Below are 26,822 nucleotides of genomic sequence, written 5' to 3' on the forward strand. Positions count from 1 at the left end.
ATCAGTTCTAACTCTATGCCTTAAATATTCATTTAAATACACTTTAAAAGTGGAAATCATATTAAGATAAAATAACAATTAAGTAGGTAACTAATTGTTCATTTAATTCGTTTCTATATGATTTATACATTAATTGTATACAATGAAACAGAAAAATGTGAGAAAATAATTTATATCGTAAATGAAACAGCCACTTGTACAGTATACTCATAGTGCATACCCATTATATAGAGAAAAACAGGTTAATGAAGTCATTTACATAAAAAATGAAGTGTTTTAACATAATACTTTGCAAAGATCCTTTGTTTTAAAGGAATTCTTTAAGAGAATAAATGAAGGGAAGATCACAATTTTTTCTGGTCTATATTAGCACTAAAAACACACCAAAATGTATTAACAAAATACAATGCACATCGTATTAACTTATATATATTAGCCTATGTAATGAACCTTATCATCATTTAGAAGTTATATGTAATATACCTTCGGATGTACTACTAATTTTTTTTTAAACAGAAATTTCTAGCATTTCATAACATTGAGTTTTAACACAGATAGCCTTCATACAGTATGTAAAATCAGAAAAGCAAATATATATGAAGTGATTACAATGTTCAAAAAAGCACTATATTATTCTAAAGAATTCCTGCTATCCAATATTTTGTCTTGAATAACTCCGCCATTTTTCTTTTTTAGCCAATTGATATATACGAGGAAATCTTCCTCTGTTTCTTTGAGATTTTAAGGGTTTTACTTTTTATTATTTTTCTTCAGGTCTATTTAAATGTCTCTTACTTTGTGTTAATAAAATTCTGTGTTGTATGTTTTTAATATTCATAAATGACATCTAATTTAAATAATAATATATATACTAAAAGATCATTTTGACAAAGCAAGGGACATTTAAATAGATATTCAGAAGAAATCAGTAAAATCAGAACATCAAAAATTTTATTCATTTCAAAGAAAAGGAAGAATACTTCCCCTACAAATCAATGGGATAGAAAAGAAAGGAGGCGATGGTACTGAACCTCACCGTTAAGGAGCTTGTACTCTGAGAAATATAATTACACTAACTCTCTTAACTGATTCCATGCAAAAAAAAAAAAAAAAAAAAAAAAAAAAAAAAGTTAAGAACAATATCAAACAACAGTTTTCTTTATAATTGAAGAAAACTTCAAACCTATGAAATAGTAATGTAGAATTTAAATAGCTCAGAATCAGGATTGTGAGAATATAGAGAGATACAGAAAATTTTACAACACTGCATAGAAAAGATGAAGTAATAATAAAAAAAGAATTTAACGACAAAAACTGGGATAGGGAGACTAAGGTAATATATGCAAAACAAAAATCAATTTCAAAGCCGTAATTCTCAATATTCGCTTGAAAGGTAAGTGATGACCATAATTCCTGTGTGATTTGAAATAAACCGCATTAAAATGGTAAATTTTTTACAAATGTTATGATTGAATGAAATTCACCCGTTCTAAAAAGGAAAAAAAAACTGTAGTCCCACATATATCCTACCACTCTTCACAAATATCTTTAAGGATGTTAGTACATAAGATTTTTGTGAATACTCTCCGTTAGTGGCGTAGGGAAGGGGGGCCCAGAGAAGCCGGGCCCCCAAAGAGGTCCGACAATGTAGTTTGATGTTCGTAATTTTTTTATATATTTTTATGTTTATATATATATATATATATATATATATATATATATATATATATATATATATATTTTGGAACTTTTCCATATGTACCTATAACAGCACTTGCCCCCCCCCCCCCAAACACACATCCTGGCTACGCTACTGCTCTCTGTGGGTCTTCTTCCATTGCAACACTTATGTATTTCTTGAGCAACATTTCCCCTTGCTTCCAGAAATAAATGAAGTATCTAAAATAGAACAAATATAATGCTTTGTAAAATATACTCTTCAATGTGTACGGCGTTGGCACATCACGTATCGAATATATACTTCATCACACCAAAAACAAACCAAACTACACAGTGTAATATACCTTGTTGCAATGAACCGGCTTCAACGCTATATGTTAGACGCTATATGTTACAAGAAAACCTGTAAGAGTAATGAAAACTATAGTCACTGATGAAGAATTCAATTACGTCGAAACAGTTAACTTTTACTTAATCTTTATTACAACAGTACGGTCGCCACCCCAAACGAGAATCAGAAAACAAAAGAAATCCTGCCGTACATCCAATGGTAGGAACTGGAGTTTCTTGAGAAATCTTTGAAACATTACCTTGAAGCTGGAAGTTAAACAATAAATCCCTAAGTCCCTCACCACACAAAAAGATGTATTAAAATGGAATATTATATTTAGTGAAGATAGCATTATATTACTTTGAAATAGAACTTCGATACGCGTCAGGGTTTTGCGACACTATTGTATTGGCAATTGAGAATTTTGTATTCGGCTGAATACAAAATATTACATCTTAAAATAAAACCTTGTTAGTGGAACAAATAAAATGCACATATACTTAAATAAACCACAGGTAAAATCGATCAGGTGGGCAAAAATGATAAAAGTTTCAAAACAAATACATTTTATGTTCTGCTTAAACACATATCGAAAGAATTCAATGGAATGAACATAACTTTGAGAAACGCTAAAAAAAAAAATCAAAACTATAACTCGACAGCAGAGACTCCAACATTTAAAGAATAAGACATAACACATAAACCGTATTACGTTATTAAAAGAATATACTTAATATATAGCAACGGGAGAACCCCGAGAAAACCCACGCACACGGTGTTTGTCCACCACAAAGTTCACTTGGCGGGGGCAGGGATCGAATCCGGGACCCCAAGCACCAGAGGTAAACGCTCTACGACTGAGCCACCGCGGCCCACAGGGTTAACACTCGGGGTGACTACTGCAGAAGCTATTGTGGCCCGTTACACACAACAGGATACCGTTGCGAAACATTCGCCCACGACAACTACTAGAAGAAGGCCTGCAAGCAAAGTGACACCCGTAGTGCTAAGGGGAATCCATCGAGTGCTAAGAAAATCTCTCAACTCAACGTGATATGGTCCACAGATTTCACTTCGTACCCTCAACCAGGGTTGGCAAAAACCATGTTTTTTATTGAAAAAATACAAAAAAAGTTTATATTTTTGGTTTAAACCAAGTCTTTTTGGTTTAAATAATTTGCTCTATGTACTTACACCTCATATGGACAGAAACAAGTTGTTTTTTTTTCGCCTTGGTGTTATTATGCAACAACCGGGTTATGCTAGAAGGGTTCACATAAGCCCAAAGTGGAATCCAAACCGCTTCTCTGCTTACATCCGAGAGAAATTGTCCTCCGTTTGAACTCGGAACCAGGACTAATTGACCACAAATGCGATAAGTCTGCCGACTCACTCACGAAGGACTCCTGATAAAAAAAAAAAAAAATACGTTGTACTAATCTTTACATACTTGTTAATATAATTGTCAAGAGTCATTTCCGAAGGAGAAAAGATAATCAGTTACACAAGTGAGAATTACATACAGAATTACATATGGACAATTACAAAGTACTGCAGAGTACCGAAGAACTAATTTAGTCCAAGTTAGTTCACTACGACTTTTATTAGTCCAAGTTAAAGAAATACAACGACTTAATTTGCATATCAGTAAGAAAAATGAATAAAGATACGAATTATTTGAGTCCACTTTGGCTCTGACCCATTTATACATAAATAGTTACAAAAGATACTTCTGATTTCAATAAATGCCTCTCGTGCGGTTTGAACCCCCCCCCCCCCAAGTATGGCATTTCAATGTATTTTATCAATAGTAAACATTATTAAAACGAAACAATATTTAGAATTTCTTTGATTGCAATTGCATAACAATAACAAACTATTAAAAAATCACAAAAGAAACATTCATAAGCTTATATATTTAAAAAAAAAAAGTTGCTTTTGTAGTATAATCTCTTTGAGTAATGAATGGAGAATTAAGGTCTGAGTATAATACGAATAATATACGGGAGTGAAATGTGATAACCCACAAATGTGTGTTCATCAAGATTTTCCGAACACTTACACTTTTACGAACATTTTTCGTTTTTTGGTTTAAACCAGTTGGTTTTATTGAAAAAACCTGTGCAGGGAGTTTCCCTCGTGGATTTATGGTTGTTACGGGATTCGGATATGAGGGTACGTTGATGATATGCAAGGTCGAAGAAAACCTGAAGGTGGATGCCAAATACTTCCAAGAATCCATTCTGATATTTACCTACTGGAGAGATATCCCACAATTGTATATAACAGACGCGAAACAGGTGATGACCCATATGGACAAGGCTTTGACTTATACGGCCAGAACATCACTACGTTTTAATGAGGAAGTGGCAGAAGAATTAGGTATTCGCGTCATTCTGTTTGAGACATTTGCTGTATTCTGTTTGAAAAGTATTTAGCTGTGACTTTTTTCTTACAAATTATATAAAATCAAAATTAAAAAAAAACTTTTACTTTTACCTCCCACGTATATGCTGACTAGGCTAAAGGAGATGAATAAAATGGTAGAAAGAAGAAAGTGGGAGGAAAAGGAAGAACCCGAGGAAACCCACGCACATGTTTTTCCAACACAAAGTTCACTTGGCAGGAGCAGGGTTTGAACCAGGAATCCCATGCACCAGAGATTAACGCTCTACCACTGAGCCACCGCGGCCCGCAAAAAATCAAAATAAGACAGTCTGGTGCAGCACATTTTGGAAGATTTACAGGTAAAATTCAATACTTTCCATGAAAAGACATGTTTATAAGGAACGAATTTCTACAGGTAACTTAATTACATACAATGTAATACAACTGTATCTTAGGGTTACTAATGTTAAATCATTACAAGTGCTTTACGACGAATAAAAGAAATGAGTGCATATGAAAAATGGCTCTATTAGATGCTATTCTCCACGGGCGGCTTATTTCTGCACCGTGTACACCGGCATCATATTTCTGCGCAGTATTTTGTTTACAAGTGGAGAGTTACTAATATGAAACCAAAACACGTGCTATTGAAACTCGATCATTTTCAAAACGCACTTACTTCCACTACCCTCACCTCTGCATGTACTCACTATCGCTGACACGCCTACTCCCTTCGGACGTATCCCCGCGCGGGCCCACCAGCTTCGCCCTATTAGACTCGGTTAGATAACATTCATGCTATTTAGTGGCTACCCAGCACAGATTGATTTTTTGCGCTATTTTTATGCTACGTATCTGGAAGCCGTATTTATACGCAAATCGTAAAAGAATTGCAATATTTCAACAATTATTTCTAGAGGTCCCCTTGAATATTATTTATGCCAAGTAAAATATATTCCGCCCAGTGGAAACCGTCTAGGGGACAATAAAAAGGAAAATGTTGAAACAATTATAATTTTTCAACAGTTTTGTCTAGTATTGCGCCACAAGTAAATTTGTACACAAGAGCGTTTATTCACTACTTGATTTCTCCTGTATTTTTTTTTTTTCAATTGGAAATTTTCGCTCACATATGAAACAAGTCTTGCAGTATATAACCTAGTAGATCTTAGTAGGTTACTAAAAAGACACTAAATACAAGAGAATACTAAAAAACATAAACATTGTCGTGGCACTAAGCATTATGAGAAATTGTCCACGTTTCTCTCAGATAATTATCTTTGCTTTTTGTTATTTAGGCTTAAAACATGTACAAATCCGAACTTGCGTTCGTGCAGGTTTGCTTTTGCCGCACCACCCGCAATAATTGATGAAAAATTATAATTATTTCACCAATTTTCTTCTTATTGCTTCTAAAATATTTCCACATGGCGACATGAAAATATCACACCTGGCATACATAAAATTATTAACTGGTTTTTACCGCCAAATTGTCCTTTAACCTCCAGTTGTTTACTGATTATATTTATGTTTTTTCCCCTCAAGTACGGATTTCTGCTTGGAAATAGCGTACTTTTTATGGTATTATAGGGGGGCTGCCTGTATACCACCTCGCTTTATTAAGTACTTTTGCCATAAGAAAACGTTGCGGGTCACTTTTGCACTCTATTAAGCAACAACTATTCACAAAAAGACAAAATCAAGTTATCACCTCTAGCAGTAAGCCGGAGCTCTTAATCTAAAAATTATCCAAACTAACCTAACCTAAATTTAGGGAATTACTGTTGTATCACAGGACCAATTTGAAAATCGAAAAAAAAATGTACTAAAACGTACTCCAACCGGTTCTATTTGGTTGGATTAGATTAAGATACGTTCGATTACTTTACATTAGGTTAGGGGCATAAAAACTACAATGCAAAAAAACACAAACAAACCTGTGCTAGTCAGGGGCGGATCCATAACGGACTTCTGGGGGCGGTAGGTTGTAATACTACTTAGGCGCGCTATACACTATAGGATAGATCCTAGGAAATCTCTTACATTTTTCCTAGAGTCAAAATCTCAACGTGTATGGCATCAGATCGCATGTCATTTCCTGTGTTCTGAACGATCCTATGAGATTTCTCTTGTTTAGAGCACGCTCTATTTCGGAAAGAAAATTCGTAAGATTTCGATTTAAGCGACATCAGGTGAGAGGAAGTGAAAACACAACTGATGAGGTATCGTCTGATCGTACAGGTTAACTTTAGGTGTACCTCTCGAAATAATTGTTGAAAAATTATAACTTATCACTGTTTCCTAAATGATTTACGTTGACCGACATGGAAATTATTCACATAGCATAAATAAAATCCCTCAAGAGAACAATCAAAAGCAATTAATGATAAACTACAGTTCTTTTACGATTTGCGTACAAATACGGGGGCCGGATATATAGCATAAAAACTATAGTGCAAAAAACGCAAACCAAGTTGTGCTAGGTGGCCTCTGGAAAGTACGAATGCTATCTAACAGTTAGGGCAAGACGAAGCCGGGGCCCGAGCGTCAGTCAGGGAGTGCGAACGAAGGAAGCAGGCGCGTCAGTTAATGTAGTGAGAACGAGTGGGTTTCGGCAATGATACGAGTTTGAATAACAATTGTAATGGTATCGTGGTGGTAGCGCTCCACTTGTAAACATAAACTATAGCTTCTGTAAACTATACAGAAATAAACCGGCGGTGGAAAATAGTATCAACGGTCATTTTTCATATGCATTCACTTAGGTAAATGTTTCGCAGACGGGATCCAAAAGTAGGCAAAACATACAAAATTTACAGGAGAAATGGAAGATGCCAGTACTTAGACCGAACCAAATCTAACCTAATGAAATTAACTAACTTAAACTAACCTAATATTAATAGAAGTAAGCGAAATTCTATCACTTTTTGAAAATTAGCTGGAGCCATATACTAATATAATCTAACGTAACATAACCGTAACTAACCTGAACCAGCCTAAACTAAACTAATGTAAATAGAAACTACCGAAATTGAAACATTTCTTAGAAAAATTAGCTGGACTCTTTCTGCTAAACATTGTCTCCCACCTGTTTTTTTCATCCGTCGTTAAAACATTTATAATAATTTTACACTAGTAACACTACAATTCTAAACATAAAATACAGCTGTATTACTTTGTATTTAATTCTGTTGTTTGCAGAAATTTGATCCTTATAAATATATCTTTTCATGCAAAATATTAAATTTTATTTGTAAATCTTCTAACATGTGGTGCACCAAAAGTATACCAGCATCCTTCTGACATTTATGTTCTTTTTTAGAGGTATCCAATTTAACAATATAACGCCTGTTATTAATATCAGTGGGATGTGCAGTATGGTTAGCATAGTAATTCTTCAATTTTGTACTTTTATTAAATAGAACTATTTCACAATGTTGATAAACGTCATTCGGTCAGACAGGAAAACTCTTCACGTGTATGGCACAAAAGGGTAGGATTTCCTACAAGATATGTCATAACATTTTTCCGAAGATAAATCCTAAGATATTTCCTAGGATTGATCTCGTAGTGTATAGCAGGCCTTAGAGGTACTTTTTAAGAACTCCAAACTCTGGAATGGGTCTTATTTATATATAAAATAAGAAAGTTACCTCTTTTGGGAGGAAATGCGATTGCCCCGATCGTCCCCTGGATCCGCCCCTGGCGTTAGTTGGCTACAAAAAAGCAAAAATTCTATATAACTGAGTCACGGCAGGGCAATGCTGGTGGTTCCGCGCGGCAGTGCGGGGGTGTCCGAAGGGAGCATGTGCGTCAGCGACGGTGGGTATACGCGTAAGCGAGTATAGTGAAAACACGTGGGCTTTGGTAATAATATATATTTCAATATAACTTGTTATGGTTTCATACTAGTACTGCTTCCGTTGTAAACATAAAATACAGCTTTCGCACACTGCGCAGAAATACATTGCCGTACTCTTCGGTTGAGTTAGAAGCCACTTACATTAAAAACTAAGGCATGTATACTTTTGCAATTTCAAGAAGAAAATCGTGTACTACAGTTTCTTAACTGTCGCTCCTTTTTTAAATAAAAAATTAAATGAAATCTTTAAGAAACTGTAGTACACGATTTTCTTCTTGAAATTGCAAAAGTTTACAAACCTTAGTTTTTAATGTAAATGGCTTCTAACTCAACCGAAGAGTACGGCAATGTATTTCTGCACAGTGTGCGAAAGCTGTATTTTATGTTTACAACTGAAGCAGTACTAGTATGAAACCATAACAAGTCATAGTGAAATATATATTATTACTAAAGCCCACATGTTTTCACTACCCTCGCTGACGCACATGCTACGGTGATGAGTAATGAATGAAATGATGGAATGAAGAAAGTGGAAAGAAACGGGAGAACCCCGAGGAAACCCAAGCACATGGTGTTTGTCCACCACAAAGTTCACTTGGCGATGCCTGGGATCAAACCCACGACCCCAAGCATCAGAGGTGAAAGCTCTACCATTGAGGCACCTGCGGCCCCTCCGATTGTAATCGAGTTCTTGATATACCTTAGGGGGTCCGTGAAGGTAAGCAGAAAGATAACAAATAGAATCGAAGTTAATAAACAGATTGGGCTAGGTAGTACCATTTAAATCATTTTTTTAATGTCCCCCCACAAATTTTATGCAGAGACGCCAGTGCGCGGGAACATACTATAACCGAATCTTTTTCATGCGCAGCAACAATTAACATATGGAACACAACATATAAAAATTTATGACAGTTTGAAATGTATATGCATAATATTTCATGAACTCACCACATGTATATACTGTAGATCTTTGCACATGGAATACTTATGTGCAGGTTAATATTTAGTTTATTCGTCGTCTTCCCCACCAGGTACACTTATACATAACTTGAAGTGCCAATGAATGAATATTTTTTATACGAAACATTTTTTTCCACTTGCAAACTCATCTGCACTTGACTATAATTATCAACGATTTTTGTTTTCAAATACTTCACCCACACTGCATCATCATGTGACAAATGAAGGACGCGAACCGAACATACAGACAGCGTGACCAGCTCCAATCAGGCTCTTCGGCGGCAAAGGCGGCTAGGCGCCTGTCCGAGCATCTTTGCCGAGATCGACCGTCAGCTGTTTGCCGTCTTCTTCCAAAATGCTTGTTAAGGATCTTCTCGTACTTGTAATTTAATTTTAAATATTTACTTCTCATATATACTTTATGTCCAGTCCCTTCATTACATTTCTTTTCATTCATTTACCCTTTTTATGGTCGGCACGCCGTCAACGTTTCGACGTCTTTACAAGCATCACATGCCGATGTCGTTCCGTCCTCTTTATGCCGACTTTCTGCCGACTCCGTTTTCAAAAGACATATTTTATGGAATTAGTGCCCACCCACAAGAAAAACCTTCGGACAGTTTCAATTTTTACTTCATCATTAAAGAAGATACAGGCTCTATTCATTTTCCAAAATTCGACTCTTTGCCGCTGGTACGCGTTATTGCAAATTTCGCCGACGTCGTTTTTTAAGAAATTGCCGGCAGTCTCTTTTTGCAGTCGTCGTCCGACTGTCTGCCGACTGTTTCGAGAAAGCTTTATACGAGGGAAATATAAGCCCTAATTCGTATTTTAAAGGAACAAATTACCTTCTAATTCTCTTCGTTTTCTTTTGGTGAACGAATCTCTTTTTGCTCGTCGCGGTCGAAAATCTAGCGGAATGACGCCGGTGTCCGGCGCCGGCAATCCGACCGCGGCATCTGGTCGGCATGGATAAATTGTCCGACTATAGGCGGCAGGATCCTGATGGGGTATATTCTTGTCAATAGATGGCAGCCCAAAACAAGTGACTGTAACTACAAAAAGAAATGAAAGCGAAACTGCGTACTGATTTGGTTCAGGTCTGCACATGAATAGCTATAATATTGGCACATATTTTGTGACTTTCTGCAGGCATTTGTAATTTAATAAACTATATTAAATAATTTAGCAAAGATGTCAATTGATTTTCCAGAAAGTAAAATCCCATCGAATTTTTACTAACTATTTTGTGCCTTATACATTAAATGTGGGTTAGGTTAGCTGACGTTAAAAAAGTAAAGTGCTGCTTAGGTATTAAATCGTTCCCTATACTAAGCTTTTTTAAAATTCTGATTCTTCAAATGGCGTGCTGATGACAGAACCACACTCAAGAAGAAAAAAATCGAACTGTTTCCTAAAATTGTCTGTATCACGAGGCAATGGCTGCCTTTTGATGTTCTTTATGCTGTGGCATCAAAGACGGTTTAAAGAAAAGGCTGAAATCACAGAAAACCAAACGAAGCAAAGATAATATTTTTTTAGCTACTGGACTTACAGCCCATATCTGCCTCAGACTTTCTTCACAAATCTATTCCATATTTGCTACTGGTTAAGAATAACCCGTCAAACGAATAGTAATTTTACTGTTAAAATGTGTGAGTGTGTATGAAGGAGGATTGGCTGATATACCGTAATTCCCACTGTCGGAACATGCCTGTATAATGTACGAAACCAGTATTTTATGTTTAGAAGTTTAATGTTACCGGTATCAAATCATTACAAGGGCTAAAGTTCAGTTCAAATGAGTGAATACGATGTCAAGGGTTTGTTGCCCTATTCTCATTTATCCATTATTCTTATTCTTATGTTTCTTGCACTATAATCTCCGTCGATGACGCGCCTGCTCCGTACGTGGATCCCTGCTCGTGGATCCCCTTCAATGCTCCTACCCTGACACTGTTAAATAGCATTCTTGATTTGTTTATTTATTATTATTTTTTGCACTGTCTTGTATGTAGCATATGTTAGAATACACATTTGTACCTTACGGAAAAACACTGGAAAAATTAATCTGCACGCGTGAAAGCAACTCTACCTCAAGAAATAACTTCCGAAATACTACATGCGAATTTCGTGATAAAATAATTAGATTACAATAGGATAACATGTAATTATTCCCAGGATACTTCAGTTTGCGAACATATAATCATTCTGTACGCAATTATTTCATATTATCAGAGATTAATAACAGTACAAAACGTCTTATTAAATCAAGAAAAGCCAGTGGACAGTAAGCCAGTAAGTATATAATTTAATTTACTCTTCTTTCTGACTCTACACCCGGTATTCTTGTATATTAAATTCTCAAATTAATACTTACACTTCTCATTGCCTCAAAATTTAACAAAAGTTATGGGCATGCAAGCATTATAACTATATAAATCGTGTATGTTATCAACAAAAAGTACTAACAACATCCTCCGGCGGAAATATTAGCTTTTGTTTATTATTATAATGTACACTTGGAATATCAGATAATTATGAAAAAGAGTAACGAAAAGATATTTATTCAACTGCAGCTCTGTCTCACGACGCCATCATACTTGTTTTGTATTTTCTGACTCAACTTGAGCGCTGATTGGCTATTGAATGCTCTTGAATTGAATTGTTTAGAACAGGACTGAAACGAAATTTATTGCACGAAACTATTGAATTCAAAACAAAAATGACGTCAGTGCTAACGTCTTTTTCATCAAATAGTATTGAATGGTCTTGAACATGAGTCTTGTTCAAGCTTTCTTGGATCGTCTACAAACAGTCAAAACTGAGATTGTATGACACAAAAATATTTGGCTAGAGGGGCCCATTCTCTATCGGTTTCCGTTAACGCAATGCAAAATTTGCGTTTTATTTTGCAATAGTTGCTATAACAGTAATAATTGTGTTTCATTTTTGCGTTAGCTTGCGATTCACAAATTTTCCGGAAACCGCTATTTAATAAGACCCAAGAAAGCGTACTGCTTACTTCACGGCCTTACTATAAGACTTTGTAGGGAGTACCAAAATAGTGTCAGTTAAGCGTTGCTCCTGATCATATAGCTAAAACATTCTAAATAGTAATATAATAATAACTCGACCTTTCCTACGGCTTCGAAAGTAATTATGTTTCGGATATGTACTCCAAAAATAAAAACTCATACGCCCCTGCCTTCACCTATTATTAACATTATTCTTTACTTGAGCGAAAAACATATGACTGCTAATTTATAATAACACATGACAATAAGGACTGTATATTAATTCGTCAGAAAATACTGTTACTAAACTAAAACAGAAGGTAATAAGCCATATAGCGGGTTTTTGCTTTCTCCTGATACATATCTCACAATGTTTGCTTTTGTCGAAGCATTCTTCGCATTAAATTTTAACCCTTTTAGATTTTTTGGTAACTTTTATTACCATGGCATAGTATCCTCTTTCACCTCTTATTTAGGTTCTATAACAGGATTTAGGCCGGTTTGCTTTATTGGTCAAGTCAAGGAGATGGACCAACGAACACTTCAGACGCGTATTGGAACCGGATGGTCAATTTGACGGCTCCAAGTGAGGACGGACTTTTTATTTCTTTCTTAAACAAACTTCTAAAAAATCACGCTTTTCATTTGCAAGACATCAGATTGAAACTCTGCATATGGATTTTGTGTACTTTTGGGTATTTCTCAAATTTTTGTGATCCCTACGGAAAAACCAAGCCGGGCCCAAAGGGGTGGTTTCCTCAGAAAAAATACGGTTTTTCCGATTTTTCCGGTTCATGTATACGATACGAACATGCAAATGATAACGTTAAAAAGGACTTGTTGTACTAAAGAAAATGACGTTTGAATCATGACTGTAGGTCAAACAGTAATGACGCAGTACATTTTTGAGGGTCACCTCGACACTTTCAAAAATTTCTCCCGAGCTTAGTTTTTCAGGATACAAGATTAAAATTTTGCACGTATCATGTACACTTATGTCCAAAATTTTTGTCGCAAGTCTTTAGAAATCACATAAATAGAAATAACTTTCTTTCTCGTGATAGAAAATGTCACATTTCTTCTTAGAAATAAGCAGAAAAACAAAACACAATTAAAAAAAAATATTTCAATAAAAAATTAAGAAATAAGCAAGTTATAATTAAAAAAAGAAATATCCGAAATATTCGTCGAAAAAATCTAAGTTCCATTTTCGTAAACGTGGCAAACGCCCAGCGAAATTTACGAAAGGGAGGGAATTTTATGCTTTGTTAGAAATACAACGTAAATCTGTCATAAGGTTAGCTATTATACATGTGGCACAGCTCTATGTAACAAAAGCCGCCACTGAATCTGAATTGGAAGAAAATTGTCTGGACGTCTTTTATTACAAAAAGATTAACAGTTAATAATAATTTATATTGTAAAACATAGACAGAGAGAAAGAAAATTGCTGTAACATTCTTTTTATTATTTTTGAAAAAGAAATAAAGTAAAGATCTTGACGATTAAAAGAGGAGAAAAGAAAAAGGTGTAAAATTGTAATAGTATTTCCAGACGGCAACACTGATTTCTTCTTTCCGCCGGGCGAAGCGGACTCCCGGCCGGTGTGTTACGCTCTGCATTGCCACGGTGTCAAGATGTCTGCTTGAGGCTTGTGTGACCATAAGGAAGCGGGATTCGCTACACGACCACGAGTTTGTTCGATCGGTGTATTAGTAACTTCGTGTGATTTTTGCATGGTTCGTTTAAGGGAGACAAAGTTTAACAATTATCAGTAAGGAATATATCTGGAAGTATAAAAAAGAGTGAACCGAAACACTCTTGTAAATGTCGGAAAGTGGGGCAGGAAAGTGGAGCCGTTAAAAATCAAGGGATTGGTTTTAATTCCCAGTGCAAATATTCGATCCTGGTATCAAAGAAGAAAGAATAGAAAGTGAATGATTTGTTGGTTAACTACAAAAACTACCAGATCGTTGTTTTGCTGAAAGATCGATGAAGAATCTACCACTCCACTTTGTTTCGTCTACTTGGATACGTTATTAAATTCTTTTTGAGAGGATTGTGTCTTACGTCTTTCCTTTCGTTATTTGTGTTGTATGGAGTGGGTTGAGTAAGCCAAATAGAAGTCGATTTCCACCCAGAGAAGAACGGCGACATACCGTTGGTAAGGAAAGGTATTAGACCACCATCGAGAGGTAAGAACTACTTCAATTTTTGTACTTCCTTGTGACCCTTGTTAAATGTTAGGGATATGTTTTCCACTGTTTTGTTGGTTGTCTCATAGTGTTCTTCCCTTGATCAGAATTTTTCCGTTGTTCGTTAAATACGAAGTTGTCAGGACCGTTATCGAATTCCATTGCCGTTTTTGACTAAAAATCTCAGCTCAATTGATGAAGGCTTGTTTACATTTTTTTAAACTGACAGGATTCTTTACGGGCGCGTTAAAAGTTTGTGCCGAGCGTAACTCAGGTTCACTCAGTGAAGTTTTTTTTTGATTCATTTAGTAATTAAGAATACGAGTTTATTTAGAAATAGCGTTCATTATTTTTGAATATATAAGATTATTTTGTACACCCACCCGCATAAGTGTTTACTTCTTTATACAGTTCGGTTGCTGTGGAAATTGATGTTAAGTGAATAGTATTAATTGTTAATAAACAGTTTGTTCACGGAATTGATAAACAGAAACTTGAATATAAATAACTATTTGGATTTAATTTGCCTTAATATTTATGTGAATTTCATATTTATGAATGAAATTTTTGGTCGCAGTTATAGTTGCATTTGTTCAGTTGATATTGAGTTGTGTTGTTGGTGTAGTGGTATTATCTCTGTAGTGTTACCGTACTTTAGGTATTTTGTAGATATTATATTATTTGTTTATATTAATATTTATGTATAAATTATTAGTTATATTAATAATTATGTGTTCTTCACAGCTGAATGATTGTATCATTGATATTCCTGAAGAATTTTCGGAATACGTAACGGCTGGCTTTCCCGATAATAGTAATAGTAATTTTGGTGAAATTTCGATGTCTCTTACACCTCCATCGAATATAAGGGGGATTAATGATTGTTGAAGGTTGGGAAACGTTAATCTTAGTGATCATAATACAGGGTGTTTTAATTTGTCAAGGGCAAGTCGGGATGTCAATGCTTCCTCTGTAAATAAGGTCAATCCCTATTCTAGGCGTGTTGAATTTGAAATGCCAAATCAGAATAATACGAGAAGTCAGGCACAGCAAAACTGATTAAAGGGCAAGAAAGAAAGAAAACTCTGTAACAAATGTGATGCATGGAATAAATCGTGAGTGGGAACCCTTCACCCCTGATGGGGATATTCATGAAGCTATAATCTTATTTCCAATTATATTGGAATATATTATCCATTTCTTGATTTCGAACATACTAACTTCGATCGAAAGGGGAAAACTTTTATCGGACTTCTGAAGAAAATAAAATAAAATAAATACATGACCGTGTTTATTACATATAGAATTCCCAGTCACGACCCCCTTTTCAGTTTTATTAAAAATAGAAGAAGAGAAGAAGAAAGGAAAAGGAAGATAGAAGAGAAAAGAGGTAAAGTAAGAAGGTGATAAAGAGGAAACTCTTACTGGATATTTTGAGAAATATGGTAAAGGAAAGTGAATATTTATCGAATTGGGATCATTTCCAATAGCTATTGGGTGAATGTTTGGTATTAAGGTGATCAAAGGTAGACACATGTTAACCCATACATCCCAGACCTAGATCCATTTAACCCCAACTACCGAATTATCCCAATCTAGCTCTGAGATAGATGAGAAAGTTTAATTTAACCGTTTATTCAATATTTCCAGAAACGACGAAGTTGATGGCATGTTAGAATCGACCACGAAAAAAAAAATCAGAGTAACCCATCTATTTATTGAAACTTTTGACTCTCGAAGTTCTCTCATGATGATCGTTCGTTCAGGTTACTTCGGTCCCTTTTGCTTCCTTTATAGAGCCAACTTAAATTAAGTTAGTATTGACATTCAATGACTTTAATTGCCAACTACCATTAATTATAATAAGTCACACATATATGTCAAAATAATTGGTGCACTTAATACTAAACCTACATTTCACTCACACACACATTCATACAGGACAATGTATACTTCAGGTTGTATTTAGTTGAATTAAACTAACCTAACTACATTTCTATAGACATTTATTACGTTTCAATAAAAGAAAACTTAGTTTGACATAACAGGAAATTTGATACATGAAAAGAATGTTTCATAAGCATGCACAGAAATCTGCTACTTTCAACAACATCAAATAACACATTTCTCTTTCTAGAGATATTAAAAGTTGGATTACATAAAAAAAATTGACAAAAGACGAGAGACAAAAAATAAAGGGAAAAAAAGAAAATTCAAAGGTCAATATATTTTAGATTCAGTGCAATGAATACATATCATTGCGGAAAAAAGAAAGAAAAAAAATATAATTGGTTAATCATTCAAAAAAAAGCACTTTAGTAGCATTTTATTGAGTCTGTGTCCCAAGAGGAGACATTTCGACAATTTTGTGAGTCTTTGTTCTCACGTCGATAATAACTCCTTTTTCAACTCTATTCACTATGATTGGTGTCCATGAGAGTATTTAATCGTTTTGGTTTTAATTACAGACAAATAGTCGCTTCATATTACATATATATTTTTTATTTCGTCACTTGACGCACTTGGTATGAATATTCAAAGTTTATCGAGATTTAAAATATCGAGTCCAGTCCCAAACATTGGGAACATATTTCCATATTCCTGTATTCACATTACTAAATTATTAACCAAATTTCAGTTCATTGAATTTAAGATCACTAATTTTTTGTCTCTAGTATAGATCGTGGAGTAAATGTTTTAGTCACTGAACTGACGAACGACAAATAGTTAGTTTTCCGATCGTAGGGGAAGGATTTGTTTCATAGTTTACTGATAGAAGGATTTGTTGGTGGGGCTCACTGTTTCGTAGTTTACTGATTTCACTATGATCTCGCAAAATAAATTAGGATAAGGATTAGGGTTTTGTTTTCTTACGACCTGCTACTTGTTCCATGCAACATTTGACGTATTAAAAAATTGAATAGTTACAAGCATTACTAACAAATCGATAAGGTGTCATTAATTATAAGTTACGCGGTAATACATTACATCACAAATAATTGGTCAATGTCGGGTGTCAAAAATCTATGGCAACCTAAAACAACCAGGGTAAATACCGAGCCCTTTACATACATACTCGTATATATATATATATTTATTCATATTCCTCAATATAATCAATTTCACTCTAATATCCATCTTAGTATTTCGTCGACAATTAAATTCTACATAACCTTTTTATATTCAATACGTATTCACATTTTATCGGCTCAAAATAAACAAAAACCCTGACTAACAAAATTCTTTTTTTTTTCTCATAAGGTTGCAACATTGTACTTTATATGTAAACCCGATAATTAATAATAATTCTCAATTTACTAAATTCCGCGTATAAAGAAATAGTTGGTGTTATTTAATAAGTTGACATAAGAGGTGGAAATACAACAAATAGAGCAGGCATGTAACTTTTCAGACTATGTAAGTACATATATATAGATGTATATACAGAGAAAGAAAAAAATCAAGGTTATTCGAAACTAGTGGGCCCAAACTACTAATACATACACCATATAACCAATCAATAGAAAGAAAACCAGAAATCAGTCGTCAATGGGTATAATTTGTACGATCGATGAATAACAAGTAAGTTTCTAGGAATCTGAAAGCATAGTGTACCTTCTCGTCAGTTTCTCCCTTGGTGGATTGAATATCGCGAAAATGGTCCTGAGTTGTGCTGCAATACCTCCACGAATTGCAACCCTCGATGTTTCAGTTAGTACATACGATCGAAATAAGTGATATGAATATTGTACGTTTTCATGAGTTTCAGAAACCGGGGGGGGGGGTGGAGGTTGACATTTAAAAAAAATTAAAGAAGAAGGATAGGTAAAAAGAGAGGAGACAGAACACTACAACTACGAAAGATAAGTTTTCGAATTTACGTATACAACATACTATAACCAAATATTCTCTTTTATGCCAAAAGGGGTTCGGCTTACCAAATAAATAGCGAAAAAGGATGTCTGCAAAGTTGAGACGAGTCTGTGTCCTCGATGGGATTTTCGGAAAGACAAAGGCTTTAGGGAAATCCCACCACTCACCGTATCCGGTCAACGCCCTTGCAGATCCCGGAATCCACCGGAAGGTTAGAGAAGACGCTAATTTAGAATTTCAAAAAAAGAAAAAAAATCATCCGACCTCTCGGAAAGTAAAAGAATCCAGAATAGTAATGAAACTAGAGTAATAGCTAAGATATCCCTAATGAGAATTTGCCAAAAAAAATAAAAATAAAAAATATTTTAAAAAACTGAATTTTGGATCGGTGATTTCAATAACCAAACATCACCGATGGCTACCCTGCGCAGACATGCCAAAGTCTGGGACGTCGTTAATTTCCCTCATCTAATTAAACTAAGAAAAGAAATGAAAATACTTAAGGGGACTAGGGGTCGACATCCGGGTACGCGAATGACATAAATATTAATTTAGTAGCGGTTTATTTAATCGGATAGTCCGAACTGAGGTGTCAGCTATATGAACACTGCACAATAAATAAATAAGGTAAGCAACGAAAAAAACATCTCGGAGAGTCAATGAATGTTAAAGGTACAAATGACCGAAACCTGTACTTTTCGATGATCACAGGATATAGCAGTTAGTTTTCTTAATTATCATTTCTGTCAACCTTTAGAAGTAATTCCCACATGATGCTACCCTATCTGATGAAAGGCTTAAGATCCGGGGCTGTTAGTATGAGGTACTTAAATGCGAAGTAACACACAATTCCCAACTACACTTTACTCTCCAAATAGCAAACTCGGTTGGATGAATGTACTGGTGTAGAAGTCAAAACGCGAGAGATTTTTTAGTAAACATATTCATATTCTCACTATATAATATACACTAGGCCTATCCATTTAATTATAGGTGTCATACCATCTCATTCATATTTTATATTATAATCGTATTATTATTATATCGTAACATTTATTTATTATTTACTCATTTCCACACGAAGTAATATTTTACAGACACCCTATTTCATACATTTTACACGCAGGCCATACACATATTTACATTACACACTAATAAATATATAATTATCACAATCTATCACGCTCAAACTACTACTCGATAACATTCATCGAACCACGGACTCTTTGTTTCGAAGCACCCAAATTGTATTTACTTCGCAGTAAAAAAAAGATCATACGTGTATTTACTGAAAGTTAAATTGTCAACGATTAATTTATTTCTGATTTGCTGATAAAACTAAAGCAACAATGGAAATTTTCTACAGCTTCGGGAAAAGAGAATTTAAAACTACATTTTGAAACAAACAGTAACAGCATATGGGCTTTACCTCTATTAAGAAAATAGGCATTCTTTATTTCAGTGGATATTTCGATTACTACTGGAGCTAGGAAGCTGTAATTTTCAGTACAGTAAGATCTCATGCTATCTTATATGAATGTATACTCATCTGAACCGAAAACCATGTCCACGGGATGTAATTTGAGAATAAATGGCCAAAATCAAACAACTTAGATCACTAAGTCATGCGATGTCGTAATGTCAACAAACAATTGACTACCGAAAACGGGCACTATGGCGCTGTAGTGGAGGCATAATTTACCGTGTACTGAAATATATACTTGTACTTATTAATCAGAAATCTAATATTTACTCTGGTTTATTTATGTTTAGTTAGAAAATGGTACTAAATTGACGCATATTTAATACACTGTCCTAACCGAAAATTCACACACTCACACAAAACTACTAACTACACACACCACTATAAATACTACACATAAAAACTACTAACTAAACAAACACCATTTAATTACATGCATGTTGAAGAAAGTAACCTAACATATTAAATTTAAAATACATTACTCCCTCTTCGGTATATACAGTTGGCTCTATTAAACTTCTTGGGGACAAAATGAGAAGGTTAACCCTAGGTCCAATTGACCTGGCCAATTGTTTAAAACATGTTTACTAAAGATTGATGCCCTGGAGGCACCTTAACGAGGTTTATTGAGGGACCCTTTCCCTAAAAGGGGAAAAGGCCCTCAAACAAAAAATAACTAACCCATTCCCCCGCTAGAACTGGTTCAATTTGGAAACATGAATAGGAGCCCTTTTACGTTAGCTTAAGCTGCCATTCTGCTGATTAGTATTACAACTTTGAAACCTATGAGATACATGCAGTTACTGATTAATGAGAAAAAATCACATTTACCAAATACACGAACGAAACACACAAAACAGGTCGTATTGTCCCTAATCCTTAACTGAACTTGTTGGTTTTAAAGGATCAAAAATCACTTTTCTTTTCTGTCCATTCTATTTGGCATCAACATGGCGTTATGTCAACCGGAATCTGTCTGACATTTCACTGGATTACTATGAACTGTTTATTTAATTAAAAAAATACAGACTTCGGGCTCCCAAGCCGCCTTCAATTTTTAACTATTAAATTACATTAGATGTTACCTGGATTTTCCTTGGAATCTCTATCCCTTCCCCGAAAATATGTGGCACGAAAATCACAAGCTGCTCCTGCTAATGTGTCTTCGATTATTATAATAACATTGCGCCGAAAACGACAAGGGTTGGAAAATTCCCCCAATCAGGACGAAAACTTTAGCCGCGGAAATTACAAAACAAATAGAAATTTGTCAAATCCAGATATAACCGGATCTGAAAGTGACTATGGACTAGTGAGAGGGGGTAAGGGAAAGTTTAGGTACCTGGCCAAAATCTACATTGGTCTGAAATTAAGAAAATTTATATCCAATGACGGTACTATGTTTCGGTATGACGTCAGAATGGTAAACCTTGTAACTATTCAACTTGTATATGCGAAAATGGGATTTACAATAATTCAAAATATAAATAAATGTATTATTCAGTTAGAATAAGATTACTAACGAAACCTTTCGATTCATTACATTTAATTTGAAGTAAGGAGAGTAAATAAATTGTGTAATTAAACCGAAATCGAATAAAAAATTTACTAGGCCTAGGTACAGGGTGCGAAAAAAAAGTTGCCATTACTTTCAACTATAATGGTACATTACAGTTTTTCCCGGCCCATTAACAAAATTTTGTTAGAATAACAAAATTTTGCTAATTGGGAATACTAACTACTGATCCTTGTTAAGTTAAGACACTCATTCATCCCATTCAAACGTTACCAGTCACACTAGGACAGTATATTATATCTACTTGGGGTATTGCGCGAGTAATTCGCTACGTTTATCTTCTGTACAATTGAAAATCTTTAAATTTCGAAAATTGTGAGTTCCGATACTTTCACCTTTGAGATTATGCAAAACAGCGCAGTTTTTCAGCAATTTTTTCACGACAAACGGGCCAGTGAAAATTTTCATCCATTTGGCGGATTCCTGCTTTATTATTGACGATAAGTTGTGTAATTTTAGCATTACTAGTTGACCTTCGTCCAGAGTAACAGAATGTGTTGACCGTTTACTAGAATTTCGCGATTTTATATCTATCTCCGTAAATTTAAACCTATTTTCGACGGAATCTAATTGTTTTGGCCATGGGAACACCTTCCGGTAGTTGTCAACAGCAGAGTAACTCAGAAAGCGTTCCGCCGGCGTGCAACCAATACTTGAACAATAAGAATTATTAAGAAGGTCCTGTATTTTTACAAGATATCTATACCAGGTGGTTTCATCTTCATTACACCATAACCGAATTAACCTATTGAGCTCTTTATGGCTGCGCTCTGTTATGCTGTTACCCTGAGGTGAATAACTAGCTGTTTTCTTATGTTTAATTTTGTACTTAGCACAGAAATCCTGCCACAGTGTAGACTGGAACTGTGGTCCCCTGTCACTTAAGAATTCTTGGGGATATGGTAAAAGGTGAAAGTACCTTCTCTCTAGTACCGTTATTATTTCTTTGGTATGAGCTTTTCTAAGCGGAAGAAAAGTAACAAAACGAGAGTAAATATCTATTAGTGATAAAATATAATAGTATCCTTGGCTAGGTGGTAATTTCCCAATGAGGTCCACCCCCAGAGTCTCATGGGGTACATTTGCTCTTATGTGATATTCTTGCTGAGCTATGGTTCGGTTTGTGAATTTTGTTTCCGCACATTGAATACAGTTTCGGATGAAGTTTTTTATAATAGACTTTTGATTTTTCCAATAAAAGATTGCGCGACAAAAGCGATAACATTTTTGAACTCCAAAATGACCTGTGGAGTGAACAATACTGATAATTTCGTGAATACAAGCCTGAGGTATTACTAAAAGCCATTTTTGAACTCGCAACCGTTTTATGTACATTAACCCACAATGCATTGCGATTCTACCCTGAATACCACTATTTTCATATTGCCTTAAGAGCGTTTGACATAACTCATCAGTTTCCAGATTTTTCTTTATATGATCTAAATCAATGTCAGCATATTGTGTTTTCGTTAGGAAATGCATACAATGGGTTTCGGGTTCAAGCAATACCTCAGGCGGATACCTGCTAAGTGTATTGGCGATAAGGTTCTCGCGGCCTGGACAGTGTCGAAATGTTAAATCAAACTTCTGTAATTTAAGTAGGATCCTGGTGGTTCATGGTTCAAGGTTCTTCTGAGTGAAAGCATGAGTAACTGCTGCATTGTCGGTATGAACATACGTGATACGACCCATAATATATTGTTCAAAGTGCTCACATAGGAACAGAACGGACAGTAGTTCTAACTGAGAGATCGACAGAGACAATTCGTAAGGCTTTACCCGTCGACTAGCATATCCGATGACATTGGGATCTTCTTGCCCTGCAGGATATTGTGCAAGATAGCCAGCCAGATTACCCATACACGCATCACTGTGTATGTGAAATGGCAGGGAGAAATCTGGCTGACTTAAAGCAGGCGGATTGCTAATAAGCTCTTTTAACTTATGGAAAGTTTCCAATGTTTCATCGTTCCATGTGAATTTTTGATCCTTTTTTAGTAGTTGATATAATTTAGCGGTAAGTCCAGAAAAGTTTGGTACGAACTTTCTTCTCCACCCTATGAGGCCTAGGAACTTTTGTAATGCCTTCTTTGATTTCGGAACCGGAAAACAACGAATGGGTTCGTTTAATTTAGTGTCGACCCTTATCGTTTTGCCACTAATGATGTGACCTAAAAATTTTATTTCCCGTGCAAAGAACTTACATTTTTGAAAATTTAAGGAAAAATTTGCCCGCTTGAAAATTTCAAAGGTTCTTTCTAAATGAGATAAGTGTTCTTCTTCCGTGACCGATTTTACCATAACATCATCAAGGAATAAAACTACAAAAGAATGAGTTGAGTCGTTGAAAAAATTAGTCATAACGGAATGAAAAACAGCAGGACTGCTCTTCAATCCCTGTGGCAAAACGGTAATCAATATTGCCTACCTTTATACACAAAGCTAGTACATTGATATGATTCTTTGTGTAAACTGATCCCATAATAGGCACTAGATGCATCAAAAGATGAGAACCAAGTGGCTTGTGAAACACGATGTAATAAATCGTCTATTGGTTCAACCTGTGCTTGTGGAGAGATAATTTTAGAGTTGGTAGCCCTCAGGTCCAAAACGGGACGTACGCCCCCAGAGGCCTTTCTGACAACGTGAATAGAATTTCTGTATGGGGACATCTGTTCTATAGCAATTCCTAACCGTAACCATTTATTTAATTCAGCCTCAAATTCGGGTTGCATTGCTTGTGGGACAGAATAGCAAGGTCCAACAAGTGGTTCGTTATCCTTTAGTTGAATTTTGTATGGAGGCGCATTAACACGACGTGGGTACTCGGAGAAGAGAGATCTGTACTGTAACAATAGTTTACGGAGACCTGATCTAATTGGTGGTGGTAAGTCATCCCGAGTAGTAATGTAAGTGTCGATGTCTTGTGGAGAGACATTGCATTCGGCATTCAGGAATGGATCCAGCTGATCGTCCCTGTTAACCTCTCCCCCATTGAGAGGTGTCACTGCACAGGCAGCTTGACAGATAAACCTGGGGTCAAGCATGGGCTGATCCATCACTGGCCGCCCTGAATCACCGATTGCAATCTCTCTTTCCGGTATTCCTACTAGCATTACATTTGGTTTATTAGTTGAAACAGTAACTGCATTCCCGAGACTATCTTTCATACGAATTTCTTTCTTTTCACGGTCGATGATACAGTGGAACTTATCTAAGAACGGGCAACCCAGGATTAAATCCGTTCGCAAGTATTTAATAACAAAAATAGCTATTTCAAAAATATGATTTTGAATATTAAGATTGAAATTTTGAACCCCTTGAACTGAAAAACTTTCCTTCCCAGCAAATGCACCCAGTGTAAGACCCGTGTACGGCCTTAATTTTGCAGAGGGGAAGCGCTGTTTCAATTTTCTCCACACCTCCCAGTCCATTAGGCAGAGCTCCGAACCACTATCTATGGTAGCAACAAGTTCAACGCCACCGATACTTCCTTTTAGGCTGGGAGATGCCGAGAAATAGCGTTCTTCCCCCACCGCAAATGGCGCTTCATCGATTACGAATTTTATTATAAATTCTAAGGAATTCTGTGAGGGGTATTCTTGTATCTGAAACTCGGATTCACTATTGTTAGGATCTTGCATTTTGTGGTTAATGGTGTGTATGTACCCGCAGTTATCCTCCCCCATCTCATCAGGTAACTGCGGCGTTAGTTTGTCGACTTCACCACAGTTTCGCGACTATCACTCCCATTTAATATTGTTCTAGGCTCACCGTTACCACGCACTTGCGAAGGGACTGAATTCTGGGGTCGATTTACATTATTGTTACTATTATTGTTATTGTTATTACCCTGACTATTACCGTTCTCCCTTTTTCCGTACGTCCTGTTAAAATTCCTCCTGGCGTTATCGCCCCTATCCGGGTTCGATTCCATGTTGGTCATAGGGACGATAACTCCGGCGATTGTTGAACATGGGCCGATTCCTGAATAGTCGCCGGCCATTACTGGTGTTTTCTGAGCCATACCCACTAGGATAACGAGATCCAGCTTGGGTATAACTCAGGAAATCTGTCTGACAACTTGCCGTTACCTTTGTTTTCGTTGGTTTTACAATCTTGGCCTGTCGGGCGAAATATCGTTTTGGTGGACCACCAACTTCCTTGCCGCACAAGGCAGGTAGACGTGAGGTGACTTCTCGCACCGTTTGGCACAAGTGGGACGCTATGGCCCGGGACTCATCGGGTGGAAGAGCGTTAACTATAATATCTACCAGTTCGGCCTGAGAGGGATGTTCAGCTATCTGATAATATAGTTCAATGATTTTCCAAGCATAGTCCAAGAGGGACCCATACTTGGAGCGATCATACCGGAGTGATTGTAAGTTTCTCTTTTGGAGCCGCTCGATGTGCTCATTACAATACTCTTCTTTGAAAAGAATCAAAAAATCACTGAACGTCCGGATTTGGTATTTAACAGAGGCAAACCATGCGCCGGAAGCGGCGATCAAACATTTTTCGACTATTTGTAGGCGTTCCCCATCAGTGAGTTTGTACATATCTAGATATTGCTGCCGTCTCCGCAGGAAAACTCGAGGTAACCCGTTAGCAATGTTCCCATCGAAAGTGGGAAAACGTTCTATATCCCGGAGGGAAACTTTAGAGCTCATACTATACGGGGCAGGAAAAGAATCTATTGGAATCAACGCGTTATCCTGAACGGTTGGGGTTGTCACCGGATTTGCCACCGACGGAGTGGCCACCGAACTGAGCACTCCAATATGACCAAGAGAGGTTCTATAATTAGTGTCAAGCATGTAAGGTTCGAATTTAGGACCCACCACGGCAGTAACCGACGGTCCGGCACATCTCCCTTCCCCTCCTGGCAGCACGCTGTAAGATTGTACCATTCCAAAAGTAGAATGAGCATTTACGCTAGTGACTGTTGTAGTCACAACAGTTGACTGCATCGGTACATTGAAACTGCTCAACCATGGTTTCGAGGTTGGCTGATGCGGGGGACAATACATTGCTGTGTCCCGTGCATCAGGCAACACTTGACTCTTTCCCGGTTGGACGTTACTTGTTTCTGGGAAAATTTTCCCTGGAGAGTCGCTATCAGGAAAAGGATAGGAGATATCAGACTTGACGAGTTCCAATTTAGTAATATTCCCCTTAAGACTGTCTACTTCGGTTTGAATTTGACCAATCTTTTGATCAAATGACTCTAGTTTGGTTTCTATTGATAGATTAGATATTACAACATTTAATTTACTTATTTCAGCCTGCTGCTGTTCAACCTTTTGTTCGATGTCACAAAATCTTTTGTTTGTGCTCTCAAACCTTACATCTATTTCATTTAGTTTTTCATTTCTTTCGTCTCTGAGCTGTTCGGTAGAATGTTGGGCCTGGTATCTAACCTTGTCTAGTTCAGTAGACGTTTGCTCTTTCAAT

This window comes from Thermobia domestica, chromosome 7, assembly GCF_964235325.1.
Source record: "Thermobia domestica chromosome 7, izTheDome1.hap1.1, whole genome shotgun sequence".
In the NCBI taxonomy this organism is placed as follows: Eukaryota; Metazoa; Arthropoda; class Insecta; order Zygentoma; family Lepismatidae; genus Thermobia; species Thermobia domestica.